Source organism: Capsicum annuum, chromosome 12 (genome assembly GCF_002878395.1).
Source record: "Capsicum annuum cultivar UCD-10X-F1 chromosome 12, UCD10Xv1.1, whole genome shotgun sequence".
NCBI lineage: Eukaryota > Viridiplantae > Streptophyta > Magnoliopsida > Solanales > Solanaceae > Capsicum > Capsicum annuum.
The window spans coordinates 140,307,003-140,325,152 of NC_061122.1; positions in this window are offsets into that span (position 1 = coordinate 140,307,003).

An 18,150-nucleotide genomic window follows, 5' to 3' on the forward strand; every position below is an offset into this window, starting at 1 on the left:
CCCATATCTTATGATGATTATTATGAAATCTTGATTTTTATGATTTTGAAAGATGAATTTATATGTGTGGAGATATAAAGCATGAATCTTGAATGATATTTATCATGATTTTGATATTTAGGTTGTGAATCCCCATTGGAAATTATATTTTTTTTTTGAGAAAGTGTGTGTTATAAGCACGTTGATGTTGAATATTTGAGATATTTTGAATGATTTGTCTTTTGGTCTTAATGGATTTGTTTTGAACTCGAGCATGAAAGAAATCCACAACGTGGTTGATTTTGATAGATTGGAAGCATGATGGCTCTGGATGTATATTTATATATTACTGAAATTATTTTGTTATGGATTGTCTTTGAAATGATCTGAACTAAGTCTGGGAGAAATCTTTAGCACCGAGTGCGAGGTATAAAGCGACCTTACTTTCCTAACTACGTACCCTCGTAGGAATGAGCCTGAGGCTGATTTATATAGTGATCACTAGTTTGTGTGGATTTGATATCGATAGTCCTACTTCAATGGCAAGGATAGGACGGCTCTCCCCAACGTGGGTTGTATGTTGGACTCCATGTAGCTCACATGGTTTATGTCGGTTATAGGATCTCCCAGTGTGTGTGTGTTTCCTTATGTCTATGGTGAATGGTGAAGTGATTTGAAAGTGGAATTGTGAAAGTTATTCTTTCGAAAGATTTAAATGATATTTACATTATGAGGATTGATATTCTTCATGAACTGAAAGTGATTGACAAATTAAATGATGACTCACATATGTTATTATACTTATTTTATCCTTTCATGATATGATGATTTTCTTTGGGCTATGTGAGTCTTTCATACATCCTGCATATTTCTTATAAATATTTATGATAATGATGTTTATACAATTGTATACACCCTCATATACTCGGTTCCTTTCCATGGTACTGACCTACATCTTTGGATGTGGGCTGCATTTTCTCTGAATGTAGGTTCAGGTGCTCAGTTCCAAGTTTGATAGTAATTCTTCGGGTACACTGTTCTATATCCTCTGTTGTGGTGAGTCCTCATGTTTTGAGGATGTGATGTCTGATGTTGGTTTCACAGAATTATTTACATTTAATAACTGAGTATGAGTCAGTTGGGGCATGTCTCAATAGCTCGCTGGTTTTATTGATTTTCTTAGAGGCTTGTCAGACTAGTATAGATGTTGGGAGTTGATTAATAAGTCATATTTTGTTATCTTTCTGAAATTCTTTTATTCTTGGATGATGATTACTCTATTGATATTTGAGGGTTATTTATGAAAACCCGATTGATTTGTGTTAAACTGAATGAAAATGGCTCAAAGGGTTAGCCTAGGGCTACTCGTAGACTCAAGCACTGTGTGACACTCCGGGACCCATTTTTTGGGGCTTTACAAACTTGGTATAAGAGCCTAAGGTTTTAAGGTGTCCTAGGGAGTCTGACAAGCCACATTAAGTAGAGTCTTGATCATCGGTGTGTAGCACGCCACATCTATGAGCAAGAGGCTACAAGACATTTTAGGAAAAAGTATAATTCTTTCTTTCAGAAATCTATCGTGCTTAAAGTGTCTCTCTTTGCTATTGAGTCGTGCTCTTCTCTTTTAGAAATATTCCTCCACATCGAACGAGAAGAAATAATAATGGTCAGTAACCTCAACTCGCTGACCCATTGAATAAAAACGTGTCTCATACTGAATTTCGGGCAGCCTTTCAAGCGCTAGCCCAAGCTATTACTGCAAATGTTCAGGCCAACCCGACCTCGACTCCACAGTAGCAGGGAGGTGATTCAGCTGCTGCCAGGATCCGTGACTTCATGCGGATAAATCCACCAGAATTCTATGGGTCCAAGTCTGATGAGGATCCATGGTTGTTTTTAGAAGAGGTGCAAAAGATTACTCAGGTGATGCATGTATCTAAGGAACATAGTGTGGAGTTGGCTGCGTATAGGTTGAAAGACCTTGCTTATGAATAGGTTATTTCTTGGAGGAAAGGTAGAGATGAGGGAGATGTCCCTACAACTTGGCAAGAGTTCCAGGATGCATTCCTGGATAAGTTTTTCCCTTTGGAGATAAGGAAGGCAAAGATGGAAGAGTTTATGAACCTGCGACAGAGCTCAATGACAGTTAGGGAGTACTATCTAAAGTTCAATCAGTTGGCCAAGTATGCTCCTAACTTAGTGGCTGATAATCAGGATAGTATGAGTAAGTTTGTGACTGGAGTGTCTAGTTATGTGGTTAAGGAGTTTAGGTCTATTATGCTGAATAGTGAGATAAATCTTTCTAGGCTAATGACTCATACCCAACAGAATGAGGCTGACAAGATTAAGGAGAGAGATAGAATGAGAGGGAATAAGAAAGCTAGGTCCGAGCAGTACAGACAGGGTCAGACTAGATCATAAGGAGGGAGTCGCCCTCAGTATCAGGATCATTCATCTATGCCAGCACCGTCATCTGCTAGTGCTCCTGTGCCTAGAGGTAGGTAGGAGTAAGGTAGCAGGTCATATGCATCCATGTCCCAGTATAGTGCTGGCAGTAAGCCAAATTATCCCCTGTGTCCTAAGTGTAGTAGGGCTCATTCAGGTGAGTATTGGGGTGAGAAGAGGGGTTGTTTCCAGTGTGGTGACAATTGTCCACAAGATGGACAAAGGCTTCATGGCTATCGCCCTCAGACCCAGACTCAGACTGTTAGTGCTCCAGTTCTAGTGACTCGCCCAGCCACAGCTTAGGGCGCCTCTTCTAGCAATGCTAAAGGGCAGCGCCAGAATAAATTCTTTACTTTACCGTCCCGCCAGGAATAGGAGGACTCTCCCGATATTGTTACTAGTATGCTTCGTATATTTCAGTTTGATGTGTATGCTTTGTTGGATCCTGGATCCAGTTTCTCATATGTTACACCTTTGATTGCTGTGAATTTTGAACTGAGCCCTGAGATTATTCCTGAGCCTATCCTAGTTTCTACCCTAGTGGGTGATTCGATTGTTGCCCAGAAAGTGTATAAAAAGTATCCTGTTACCATTCTTCATAGATTCTTGTTGGATGATCTGATTGAGTTAGACATGGTAGATTTTGATATGATTTTGGGTATGGCTGGCTATATTCTTCTTGTGCCTCTATTGATTGTCGGACCCGAGTGTTTAAGTTTCAGTTTCTGGGTGCATCTGTGTTTGAATGGTTTGGGAATTCTGTGTCACCCAAGAGTCATTTTATCTCTTACCTCAACGGTATAAAGCTTATTTCTATGGGGTGTATTTACCATTTGGTTAAAGTCAAAGAAACTAAGTTTGAGACTCCAACTCTCCAGTCTATTAATGTTGTTAATGAGTTTTTTGATGACTTTCTGAATGATCACCCAGGGATACCTCCTGATAAAGAGATAGAGTTCGGGATTGATCTTCTTCTCGATACCCAGCCCATTTCTATTTCTCCTTACCATATGACCCCTGCAGAACTTAAGGATTTGAAAGAGCAACTCAAAGATCTACTAGATAAGGGTTTCATAAGGCCCAGTGTTTCTCCTTGGGGTGCTCCTATGTTGTTTGTGAGAAAGAAAGATGGCTCTTTGCGTATATGCATTGATTACCGCCAACTAAATACAGTCACCGTAAAAAATAAGTACCCTCTTCTGAAAATAAATGATTTGTTTGACCAATTGCAAGGTTTAAGTTATTTCTCAAAGATAGACCTTCGTTCCGACTATCATCAACTCAAAGTTAGGGAGTGTGATATCCCGAAAACTGCTTTTCGAACTCGTTATGGCCATTTTGAGTTTCTTGTTATGTCTTTTGGGTTAAATAATACCCCAGTAGCTTTCATGGACCTCATGAATTGAGTGTTCAGACCATATCTGGATATGTTTGTCATAGTGTTCATCGATGATATCCTGGTGTACTCCCGTAGTAAAGATGAATATTATGATCTTATCCGAACTGTCTTGCAAACCCTTAGAGATCACAAGTTGTTTGCCAAGTTCAGTAAGTATGAGTTTTGGCTAAGGTTAGTTGCTTTTCTGGGTCATATCATTTCTTCCGAGGGTATTAGAGTTGATCCCCAAAAGACCAAAGCTGTTAGAAATTGGCCTAGACCTATTTCTTCGACTGATATTTGAAGTTTCTTGGGTTTAGCTGGCTATTACCACCATTTTGTTAAGGGTTTCTCATTTATAGCATCTCTTATGACTCAGTTGACCCAAAAGAAAGTGAAGTTCTTGTGGTTCGAATCTTGTGAGAAGAGTTTTCAAGAGTTGAAGACTCGACTCACTTCAGCCCCTATTTTGAATTTACCTGATGGTGTTGATGGTTTTGTGGTGTACTGTGATGCTTCTAGAGTTGGGTTGCGTTACGTATTGATGCAGAAGGGTTAGGTGATAGCTTATGCTTCTAGACAGTTGAAACCCCATGAGAAAAATTACCCTACCCATGACCTTGAGTTGGCTGCTATTGTGTTTGCTTTGAAAATCTGGAGACACTATTTGTATAGTGTCCATGTTGATGTTTTCACTGATCATAAGAGTCTGTAGTATGTGTTTACCCAGAGAGAATTGAATCTTAGGCAGAGACGATAGTTAGAATTGTTAATGAACTATGATATGAGTGTGTTGTACCATCCGGGCAAGGCCAATATTGTGGCAGATGCCCTAAGTAGAGTGTCCATGGGTAGTGTTTTGCATGTGGTAGAAGGTAAGAAAGAGTTGGCTCGTGATGTACATCATTTAGCTAGATTGGGGGTTAGGTTGTTTGACTCTGCTGAAGGTAGTATAGGGGTTCAGAGTAGTTTCGAATCCTCTTTGGCTTCGAAAGTGAAGGAAAAACAATACTTAGATGCTAGTTTAGTCAGACTGAAAGAGTCAGTCAAGGACCAAAAAGTAGAGGTTTTCTCCCAAGGGGGAGATGGTGTGTTGAGATTGCAGGGTAGATTGTGTGTCCCAAATGTTGATCATCTGAGACAGAGGATTATGGATGAAGCCCACGGGGCGCGATATTCTAGTCATCCTGGTGCCAACAAGATGTACCAAGACTTGCGGGAAATCTATTTATGGAGTGGCATAAAGAAAGATATAGCAGCGTTTGTAGCTAAGTGTGCAACATGCCAACAGGTTAAGGTTGAACACCAAAGACCTGGTGGTATGATGCAAGAGTTTAGTATTTCCACTTGGAAGTGGGAAGAGATAAATATGGACTTCATTATTGGTTTACCTCCTTCCCGATTCCATCATAATTCTATTTAGGTTGTGGTTGATAGGTTGACTAAGTCTGCTCATGTCGTGCCAGTTCATACTTCATATATTGCTGAGGATTAAGCTAGATTGTATATCTGAGAGCTAGTCAGACTGCATGGAGTTCCCTTGTCTATCATTTCGGATAGGGGTACTCAGTTCACTTTGCAATTTTAGAAAGCTTTTCAAAAGGGTCTTGGTACCCAAGTACTTTTGTGTTTTGCTTTTCATCCGCAGACCGATGGTCAGGATGAGCAGACCATCCAGACCTTAGAGGATATGTTGAGAGCTTATGCACTTGACTTTAAGGAAAGTTGGGATGATCACTTACCATTGATAGATTTTGCTTACAATAACAGTTTCCACTCTAGTATTGGCATGGCTCCGTTTGAAGCCTTATATGGGAGGAAGTGTAGATCACCCATAGGTTGGTTCGAGGTGGGTGAAGAAGCTGTGAGTGGTCCTGATTCAGTATTTGAGGTTATGAAAAAAGATAAGTTGATTAGGGAAAGATTAAAAACTGCGCAGAGTCGTCAGAAGTCATATGCGGATGTTAGAAGGAGAGACCTTGAGTTTGAAGTTGTTGACCTAGTGTATCTAAAAATTTCACCTATGAGGGGGGTGAAGAGATTCGAAAAGAAGGGGAAGCTTAGTCCTCGTTATGTTGGTCCTTACAAAATTCTTAGCCGTGTTGGTAAGGTAGTTTATGAGGTCGAGTTGCCTTCTGAGTTGTCCTTTGTTCATCCAATATTCCATGTCTCCATGCTTAGAATGCATATTAGCGATGCTGTGATAGTGGATTCCTTTGTGAGTGCTGACATTCAAGAAAATCTTTCTTTTGATGAGATTCCTGTTGAGATTCTTGATTTCAGTGTCCGAAGACTAAGGAACAAAGAAGTTCCCTTGGTTAAGGTGTTGTGGTAAAACCAATCTGTTGAGGGTGCAACTTGGGAAGTTGAGGCGGATATGCGATCCAAGTACCCACACCTATTTTCCACGAACTCCGATCAATTCGAAGTTACCGTTCTTTCTTAAATCATGCACTTTTGATAAAACTTGCAGCAGTCCAGCTGTATTTATTATGTGTTCAGCTGTAGTTTCTTGAATTTATGCATTCTATGTTGCATTCGGAGTGAGAAACGATGTGGTGATGAGTCTAACAAATGGTTTTAGCTGTCTACTCTATTCCCTATCTAATCTTGCCATGTCTAGAGTCATTCGAGGATGAATGTTTCCAAGGGGGGATGATGTAATACCTTGGGAAATTTTTAGTTCAAATTTTGTGCATAAACGTGTTGGGTTCTATCTTCTAGAATGAATTATAAATTTTCTACGAAGAATGTATTATATTATGACCCACTAATGCATAGATTATCGAATAAGATTTCCAACTATATGTGGATCATCCAAAACGGACACCCGAGCGACGAGTTATGAACATTCCAATCGAACCGTGAATAGTAGTGAACAGTTAAACGTGCAGGAAAAAATACTGAGGTCTGGCGTATTTTTGCTCCAACTTCAAATGATCATAACTCCTTGTACATAATGATTTTGGTGATCTACTATATATTAATAGAAAGCTCTGCGAATCATCTTTCCAATGAAATTAGTTTCATTGAATTTATCTATCGGAGCAAAAAGTTATGGTTGATCTACTTCAGCCTATCAAAAGCAAATTTTTGGGTCAACTTCAAAAAATCATAACTCCTCATACATAATGATCTGAGTGAGATACTACATATCAACGGAGATATATGAGAGTCCTCTTTCTAATGAAATTAGTTTCATCCAATTTGGATATCGGAGTAAAACGTTATGGTTGATCTACTTCAGACTAACAAAATAGTCCACCAAAGGACAGATTCGAGAATTTTTTGATTTTTAGGGGTGTTTTGGTCATTCCCCCTCATCCAAAATCCATCCAAACTCTATATAAAAGCCTATTAGAAGCATTATATGTTATTTTTCATCAAATTCCCTCAAAAAGAAAACCCTAAGCTCCTACATCCAACTTCAAGTACCTCCAAAGTTCACCATTAATTCTGCAAATTTATTCAAGATTCCAAGTTCCTAGTTCAAGAACTCCAAGAACCATCAATCAAAGGCATAATTAATATCTCAAAAATAAGTATCGATCTAAAGTTCATCATTCAAGGTATGTGGGGTTTTTCCACAAGAACTCTCTTTCGTTCTTGTGCCCAAAAATAATTTTCTTTATAAAGGCATGATTTTTATTTGATTTTTACGAATTTGAAGCATGAACCCATATCTTATGATGATTATTATGAAATCTTGATGTTTATGATTTTGAAAGATGAATTTACATGTGTGGAGATATAAAACATGAATCTTGAATGATATTTATCATGATTTTGATATTTGGGTCGTGAATCCCCATTGGAAATTATGTTTTTATGAGAAAGTGTGTGTTATAAGCACGTTGATATTGAATATTTGAGATATTTTGAATGATTGTCTTAATGGAGTTGTTTTGAACTTGAGTGTGAAAGAAATCCACAACGTGGTTAATTTTGATAGATGGGAAGCATAATGGCTCCTGATGTATATTTATATATTACTGAAATTGTTTTGTTGTGGATTGTCTTTGAAATGATTTGAGCTATGTCCAGGGAGAAATCTTTAGCACCGAGTGGGAGGTATAAAGCGGCCTTACTTTCCTAGAACTACATGCCCCCATAGGAGTGAGCCTGAGGCTGATTTATATAGTGATCACTAGTTAGTGTGGATTTGATATCGATAGTCCTACTCTGATGGCAAGGATAGGATGGCTCTCCCCAATGTGGGTTGTACGTTGGACTCCATGTAGCTCACATGGTTTATGTCGGTTATAGGATCTCCCAGTGTGTGTGTGTTTCCTTGTGTTTATGGTGAATAGTGAAGTGATTTGAAAATGGAATTGTGAAAGTTATTCTTTCGAAAGATTTAAATGATATTTACATTATGAGGATTGATATTCTTGATGAACTGAAAGTGATTGACAAATTATATGATGACTCACATGTGTTATAGTACTTATTTCATCCTCTCATGATTATGATGATTTTTTTTGGGGTATGTGAGTCTTTCATACATCCTGCATATTTTTTATAAATATTTATGATAATGATGTTTATACAACTGCATACACCCCCATATACTCGATTCTTTTCCATGGTACTGACCCACATCTTCGGATGTAGGCTGCATTTTTTCAGAATATAGGTTCAGGTGCTCAGTTTAAGGTTCGACAGTGATTCTTTAGGCACACTGTTCTACATCCTTTGTTGTGGTGAGTCCTCATATTTCGAGGACGTGATGTCTGATGTTGGTTTCACGAAATTGTTTACATTTGATAACTGAGTATGAGTCAGTTGGGGCATGTCTCAATGGCTCGCTGATTTTATTGATTTTCTTAGAGGCTTGTCAGACTAGTATAGATGTTGGTAGTTGACTAATAAGTCGTATTTTGTTATCTTTCTGAAATTCTTTTATTCTTGGATGATGATTACTCTGTTGATATTTGAGGGTATTTATGGAAACCCCATTGATTTGTGTTAAACTATATGAAAATGGCTTAAAGGGTTAGCTTGGGGTAACTCATAGCCTCAGGCATCGTGTGACGCTCCAGGACCCATTTTTTGAGGCGTTACAAAGAGTGCAGCTGAAGACCTGGACCATATAAGACTCAGTTACTGTAACCACCGTCCTCTGTCCGCGGTCGTGGTCAGTCAATATGGTTAGCACATGCGGTCATGAAACAAAACCGCGGTAGCAGTCAAACTTGCATGATCACAGTTCAGTGGGATTATGCCCAGGGCAGTTTTGCAAAACTACATGGACGAATCCCGTATCATATATAGGCAAAAACCCTTTATTCTTTGGGTTTTGCTTACCTCATAGCTATTTCTGATTTGAAAGCATGAAATCCTTATTGGGCAAGTGTGTAACTACTCTTGGAGGCTTAATTTCTTAGTAATTTTGTGAAGAATGAATGGTTTGGATAATCCCCATGGTATATCTCTCTTTACTTTCATCATGAGTAACTAAGTAATTTAGTTTTGGGATTATGTTAAACTAAAGTGTAATTGTGCATGGGTGTTGATGTGTTTGCATGATTTTTAGTTATTGAGTATGGATTCCACCATTGCTTGGGTATATGAGTCGGAATTTGATGGGTGAAAACCCCAAATCTCCAAATAGGTTTGATGGGTGAAAACCCAAACTCTAAAAAGCTTTCATCATCCTTGAAAGAGGGATGAAGGTGAACTTGAGGTAACCCATAACATCCTAGAATGAGGGTTATAGAGGGACAAGGTAATAATGGATAATTGAGCCTATGGTTTACTACCTTTCTCAATCTTAGAACTAAGTGTAGATGGACTGTAAGTCGTGTAAAGAGCATCATCCTAAAAATAGCAATGCTTGATTGAGGTTTTGGGTGATTACGAATCTTACACTTGTTAGGTGCTCGAAAGAGCCAATAGGTGAAATCATTGTAGTTTTATTGAAAGATTAATTACAATGACTTTTGACCTAGCCTATCCTTTGGTCAACAACTAAGCTTAAGTTAAACCATCATTAACCCACATGCCTTACCTTTAGGTAGACATAATCCCAAATCCTTCTCTATTTTTGTTTTAAATCAAAAGTGTCATATTCGTGCGTTGGTAGTCAAAAATCATTACAAACCAATACCTCTATTTTATTTACATATCTTGCTATTTACGATTCAAGATAACCTTTTAGTAATTAGATCACCCATAAGACTTGAAATTTATTATTTGCTCCTTTTTGATTCAACCCCAACTCTAGTCGGGTTATTGACTATGACTGCCTTACCCCTCAATCATGGGAGTGAGTTGAGCATTATCAAAATGGCATTATTGCCAGGGAGTGAAGTTTAAATTTTGCTTATGTGTTGTACTTTTTACTTGGGTATATTCGGGTTGGTGTATTTTATTATATCTGTTATTTTTGGATTTCCTATAGGTAAACCTAACATAAACGGAATTATAAGTGAAAACACTAATGATAATAGAGTCATTTGATGTTCTCCTTGATGGAGAGATCCAACAAAATGGTGTGGGCCAAATGAGAGCAACTCATATCCCACCTCATGGGAGTGGGACCCTACACATGATAAGCGTTATGTTTCATTTGTTACAAATTAAGGGGTTGTACGGGGGTCAAGTGTATGAGGACCCATATGTTCACTTAAAGAATTTCTTAGAGGTGTGTGCACCATTCAACATTGCACACACCACTCAAGAAACCTTTTGGCTCTATCTTTTCCCATTTTCACTAACAGGAGAAATATTGTTGTGGCTCCGTTCACTCCCTACGGTTTCAATAACTTTGTGGAACGAGCTTACAAAGATGTTTTTGGATTGATACTTCTTTTCACCCAAGGTATGCTATGTAAGAGATGAGATAATCAACTTTAGACAAAAGAGTGGGGAGCCGCTTCATGAAGTATAGGTGATATTTAATAGAAAGTTAGCCAAATACCCAAACCACGAGATTCTGGGGAATATACTTCTCCAGATATTCTACCGAGCACTAGACCCTTGGAAACAAACTATGGTGAACAATACAGCGGAAGGTTCTTTTTTAAACTTGCACTTCCATGCAGCTACAAAATTGTTGAGAGCGGTGACTAAATAAAATTAGTAATGGCATACCCAAGGCACCAAAGTCTTGAATAGCTCTCCCTCCATACCCATGGTCAATATAGAACTAAAAAACTGGGATGAGGAACAAGAGGATACTATAACAAGAATTTTGACCCAAATTGTGCTCCTAAACAAATATCTTATGGTTGCACATGCGAAAATGGGAAATGTCATAGCGTCAAGATCCTATGGTGAGGAAGATAAAAATTTGGATGAAGAGATCAACTGTTTGCCAAACCATTGGAAGGTTTTCACTCGGCTAATCAACGGCAAGGTGAAAATCAAGGTTGGATGAATTGGGATGTTGGTAGATTTTGTGGGGATAACAAACATTCTTATTACCATTTTGTTCCCCACCATGACCGAGTTTATAACAAAGACTCAAACCCAATTGATCCAACAACATTTAGGACAGAAGATATGCTAGAAAGAATCTTGAATAGAGTAGAAGGTCCAGACAAAATGGTCCATGAATTGAAAGAGGACTTCTCTCAACTCTCTAAGACCGTGGTGTCCTACTCCGCTTCTATTAAGAGAGACCCAGATTGGAAAAATCTCCACATGACTAAATGCTAAGCCTAGAAGCAGTCCCTCTAGTGACAAAAGTGTCAATTTAGAAAATAATTATCAAGTCTTGGTAATACATGCAAGGAGTAAGAAGACAGAGGAAGAGTTACCCCAAAGTCAAGATGAAGAAGGGAAGAAAAAGATGACAAAAGTGTCCACAAAACAAATTGATGATGGAGAGGTTGATAAGTGGGAACTTGTAGAACTCCCTTAAAAGTTGAAAAAGAACAACGCCGTTCCACGACGACAACTAAGGAGCTATGTGGGAGGCAATGCACAAATTCCACAAAAGTGTCTCGTATCATTGTTTGTTATGTTTTTGTAGTGTGAATAATAGGTTTTGTATATGAATAACTCATGCAAGTGTGTGACTGTTGAGTGCATTGGGTAAGTTTTGAAAGAGATAAGTATGCGGAAATATGCATCACAAACTGAAGAGGGATCAAATAGGTGTAAAATAAAAAAAGAGCTGAATAGGAGAAAACATGGGAGCAGAAATACACTTAGTTACCGTGATGCGGCATCCAGATGCGATCTCAGTCATCCGCATGCCCATAATTACGGTTACTTAGTCACTATTGCAGTCATTTTAGCCACTTATCCCCTAATTTCCCTCTCATTTTTTGTGCACTCTCATTAAGTCTTTAACTATGTAATTGATCCAAACTTAAGGGGAATGAGAGTGATTCAAAATTTGAGAGCGATGTTAGCCCTTGATGTGGTTTCAGAGAGCTCCTTTAGACCTTTTATCCTTGATTATTTTTGCATTGGGGACACTGCTGTTTTTTCAATTTGGGTGTGTCTTATCATTCATTTGATTTTGTTCCTGTATTACTGACATTACTGCGTACTTTTTCGCTCTTTTGGTAAATTCTTGTTTGGGTTTAATCTTTGAGTACTCTGATGGTGCCCACATTTGCATGGATTAGTTACTTTGTTCTTAGTTTGTATCCTTATTTTAGTTTTAATAGATGTATTTTTCTATCGTGATTGGGTTTCTATCCATAGGTACAGGGGAAGTCTGAGTACCCATGGCATGGAAGCCGTAAACTGCAAGGAAAGTCTGAGTACCTGTAGTATTGATGATTTGGGATCACATTCATACCCATTGGTGATATCTGGTTAACCACATCGGTGGTTCACCCATACTTAGTTCACAATGTGAGACTATAGCTTGGGTTGTTGCCATGATTAGCAAATTATGCATGGTGCGAATACAAAAACAAACAACTCCCTCCATCTAAAAAAATAGTTTTACCAAATTTGAAGGCATGGACGTGAGCAACCTTATGATGAAATGTTTCTTCTTTCTGTGACTCCAAAAATTGACTCTAGAAAAATAGTGAATACTCCATCTTTATCTTGAGTGGGTAGAACAATTAAACCCCATTTACAACATTGGCATGCCATATGTGTGAGCTTAATTGTCTACATCTCATATGTGCTTGTACAATAAAGAACTTGCCCCATTAGTCTTTCAAAGATAAATTTTGATTGCTCTTGGTTGGCAAAGTGATCATAGGCCATCTTGTGATTTTGAAAGCCCACTTTAGCCTAAAAAGCCTACTAATACATTGGAATTACCCCTAGTCACCCTCTTTAATCCTTTGGACTTTTCTTTGCCAAACACATTACAAGCCATGGCCCTTCTATTCATCCTTTCTTAAACCATATCCTTCTTGAACCTAAGAACACAAATTGAGGCTAAAAGCCTAAGTTGGGGTGGCGGAAAGAGAAAGAAGTATAGTCGATCCACAAAGTCGTAAAAAAGTGCCTATGAGCTTAAGCAAGTAAGCATTTTGGTTTGAAGAAAAAGAACATCATTAAAAGAATAAAATGTATAGATTTTAAATGCATGCAAAAAGAGTGACCAAAAAAAGGCAAAGAGCATGTGAGTAAAGTAAAAGGAGAAAAATAAGGCAAATAAAGGAAAAAGAAGTGGCCAAATAGCAATGCATAAGAGTATTATGATGTAGAAGTTCACGGAGGATTTAGCCTTATCATCCCAATTAAATATCCTACCTTACCCTAAACCTGTATTACAAGCTCAAAAAAGTCCTTTTGTGATTCCCAACCAAGTGTGGTCATTTTAGTGGTGACTGAAAATAGGGGTAAGCCTATGGCATGGTACTTTTTAACATGTAGAATTTCTTGAGAGAGTGAGTTTTTTCACTTAAAATTACTTGTTGCTTGATTAGTAACTAGGTGTGTGAATTTTCTTTTCTTGTAAGGAGCATGTGAACTAGTTGAAGTGGGTAATTTTGTCATCTTTTGCATAATGAGATAAATGGAAGTATAACATGATTGCAGTCAACATTTGAGTCATTTCTAGAGTGCTAGTAGTTGTTACATGTTTTTTCCTTGAAGTCTATTGCTTTCTTCACTATTCTTTTTTATTATGAGGGGAGTCGTTAAAAGCCTATTTGCCCATGTGTGAAAAGATTTTGGTCATAGCAATCAAGTTTAAGTCATCATGACCATTGGGTGATAGAATGAGGGCATACATATGAAATTGTCTCATAGAAAGGGGTGATGCTGCTTGAGGACAAAAAAGGTCTTAAGTTAGGGGTGTTGATGAGTGGTGATTTTACCACCTATTCTTACTAAACATTCGTGCACACTACCTTGTTTTGAATGAATAAATAAAACATATTTTTGAGTAAATACACTAATATGCACTCATTGCAGGCATAGAATTGAAGAGATCAAAATATATGGAATGGAGCTTAAAATGATAAAAAGGGAGCAAGGAAGAGTGTAACTAAAGACCTGAACCATATCAGCCTCAATTACCATGAATGCGGTCCTCAATCCGTAGTCACAGTCAGTTAAGATGGTCAGCATAATATGGTCATGGAATACAACCGTGGTCGTGGTCAAACTTGCGCAATCACAGTTCAACAGGATTATGCCCCAGGAAAGTTTTGTAAAACTACATGGATAAATCCCAAATAACATATAGCAAAAACCCTTTCTTCTTTTAGTATTGCTTACCTCATAGATATTTTTGATTTGTAAGAAAGAAACCCTGATTTGGTAAGTGTGTAACTACTCTTGGAGGCTTAATTTTTTAGTAATTTTGTGAAGAATGAATGTTTTGGATAATCCCCATGGTATATCTCTCTTTACTTTCTTCATGAGTAGCTAAGTAATTTAGTCTTGGGATTATGTTGACCTAAAGTGTAATTGTGTATGGGTGTTGATGTGTTTGCATGATTTTTAGTTGTTGAGTATGGATTCCACCATTGCTTAGCTTAATAAGTTGTAATTTGATAAGAGAAAACCCCAAATCTCCAAATGGGTTTGATGGGTGAAAACCCCAAACTCTAGAAACCCTTCATCAACCTTGAAAGATGGATGAAGGTGAACTTAAGGTAACCCATAACATCCTTGAAAGATGGTTATTGGGGGACAAGGTAATGATGGGCAATTAAGCCTATGGTTTACTAACTTTTACAATATTTAAAATAAGTGTAGATGGAGTGTAAGTCATGTCAAGAGCATCATCCTAGAAATAGTGATGCTTAATTGAGTTATTGATTGATTACGATCTATACACTTGTTAGGTGCTCGAAAGAGCCAATGGGTGAAATCTTTGTAGTTTTTATTTAAAGATTGATTACAATGAATTTGACCTAATAGGGCCTCTAATGCTACTTCATCTACTCCTACACCGAATGGTGCTATTTTTGCTTCTACTTCTATTTCTGGTACCGAAACTAGTCGGAATCGCTTGTATACACTTACTACTTGCTAGGAGTCTAAGGCATCTCTGAATATTATTATCGGTATATTGAAACTTTTCTTCCGTGATGTGTATTACCTACTTGATCCAAGGTCCACTTTGTCTTATGTGATCCCATTTGTGGGTGTTTATTTTGATTTTGGTCCTGAGTGTCTGTTGGATTCCTTTTTTTAATTTATACCCCGGTAGAAGACTCTGTGGCTGTCAAGAGAGTCTATAGGGTGTGTGTGGTAGCTGTTGATATTAAAAAGACTCTGGAATATTTGATAGGATTAGATATGGGACTTTAATGTCATATTGAGGATGGTTTGGTTGCATTTATGTTATGCTTTCTTAGATTGTCGGAACCATACGTTAATGTTTAAATTCCCTTATGAGCCGATCATTGTATGAAAGGGGGTTCCTTAATTCCTGAGGGGAGGTTCATCTACAATCTTAGAGCCTGAAAGTTGATCTCTAAAGTATGTTTGTATCATTTGGTATGAGTTAAAGATTTTAACTCGGAAGGCCCTTCTGTAAAATATATTCCCGTGGTTAACGAATGTCCTAAGGTTCTTATTTTTGACCTTCTGCGTATCTAAGTAGGGAGATTGAGTTATGAATTGGTCTTGTCTTAGAAACCTATGCAATTCCTATTCTCTCTTTCTATAATGGTTTTGATGGAGCATTTTTGTTCTTACATGATTAAGGAGGGTTGGTTTCCCCTGGGAAAGTATAAGTTGTTGGTGGGTAAATAAAGAATTTTGGGTGTCCTCCTTGAAAGGTAAACCATGTACGTATATTCTATGGGGGTTCTTTGTTTGGTAGTGCATGGTGGTTGATAAACACTAAGTGTGAATCCTATATGTTGATGTTGATAGCAATGTAAGGATTATGGAGGTAGGTTTGTTGGATTGAATATTGTGATAGATAGATGTACCAATCCTTGTGTCTATTACCTAAGAATCTTGGTGAGGCATGATACTTGGCAGTAGTGATGGGGAAGAATAGTATTCATGGATGGATGTATGAAATAGAGCCCAGTGCCATAAAATCTTTCTTGCATTGAATAGGCTTTAGCATGGAAGTAGTGCATGGCTTGATTCAGACTCTCGTGGTGATGTGTCTATGGGAAAGTGTAAGTTGAATTGGACTTGCTCTCTAGCATGAGTTCCATTCATCCCGGTATTCCATGTGTCCATGTTACAGAAATGTATGGGTGATCTTTCATTGGTTGTTCCTTTGAAGGATGTTGGTATTTCAGGCACTTTGTCCTATGAGGAGGTCCCAGTGAGTATCTTAGAACATCAACTTTGTAGGTTGCGAATGAGAGCGGTGACTTTGGTGAAGGTTCTATGGAGGAATAAAAAATTTGAGGAAGCTACTTAGAAGGCAGAAGTGGACATGATGTCCAAGTATCTGCATATTTTTTCAATTTCGGAAACTAGTACTTGAGGTATGTGTTAATATTCTTAACTTGATTTATGTCTTTGATAGGCAATGGGTTCAAGTACCTAAACTTTGAATTGTGCAAGTGTTTTGATAGATAATGGGTTCAAGTCCCAAAGTCAATTGAATGAATTGTTGATTGATAATGATCTTGGCATGTGTCTTATCCTTGTTGTGTGTCTTTGTTTTCTAAATTAGTCTATGGTTAGCTTGATGTGCTATGATGTGTTAAATCGTGCTTATCTTACCTTTACCTATGATTTGAGGTTGAATGATTCTAAGTGGGGGAGTATGAAATACCCTAAACCTTGGCCCTTGGAAAATTTCTTGTGTTTTGGACATTCTGGGCAAGGTACGACTCATGGGTACTTATGGTACCCTAAGTTGCAGTTCGGTGTCCCTCTCTCATATGTTAGGTAGTGTGTTTGGTTTGGTTTTTCTCCAAAGTACGATTCAGCATATTACTTTTCATATGATAGGGTAAGAGTGGTACCTTGCTAAGTCATTTGATGCCTTATACTTACCCTGGTTGAATCTGACCAAGTTACTGTTTTAGTGTACCATTCATACCTTAAGGTACGAGTAAGCCCTAGGTAGTCATATGATAGTCAGTATAGTGAACCAAGGTGGGTTCTAGGATACGGGATAAGGTACCACTCGTACCCTAGGGTACAGTTTAGGTGTGGAAGTCATACCTTCCTGCGAGTAGATTTTCAGCTTTTAAGCTGAGTACTTTTTAGACATTTCCCATCCCAAAACCCTTAAATCCCCGCACTATATATTATGTTGTGTCATCTCCTAACACTTATTTGGTGTATCAAACATTCCAAATACTCTCTTAAATTTACTCTTGAAAATTAGAGGCTAGGGTTCCATAAGTGTTCATCTAGAGGCAAGAAAAAAGTCAACTTTTTTTTGTGAATCATCTTGTATAAGTCATGCGACTCTTCCCTTATTGTTATTTATCAAATATCATGTGTTTTAAATATTGATTTTGATTCTTGAATGGTGGGTTTTGAAATCAAATGTTGAGGGTTTTGATGCATAGTGATGGGTATTGTTTACTCTTGTTCAAACTTGTGTTCCTACATGTTTTTGGTGATGGATTGCATATGTGGATGCTTCTTGATCATGGTTTAACAAGTGGATCATGAGTAACCCTAATCTTGATGATTTTTACTATGATTTTTGTCATGGTAAAGGCATGCCCTCAAGGTGTTTGTTAAAATGTCTAAGAGAAATAACTACGTACATCTAATAGTGTTTTGAACTAAGGAAATGGCTTAATAAGTAAGGATGTTTAGTAAATGACTTTTTAAAGGACATAGTTGGCCATATAATGAGTTCATGGGTAACCTTTAGTGGTTTGATTGGTTAAAAACGGTTGGTCCTTAAACATGGAATTCAATTTTGTTTTGAACTAAAGTTTGGTATAAGAATGCTAATGAATAATGAATGGTTTGTAAAGGTCTTGATGACCATAAATGGATTTTCATTGTGGTATGAACTAAGGCATTGGCCC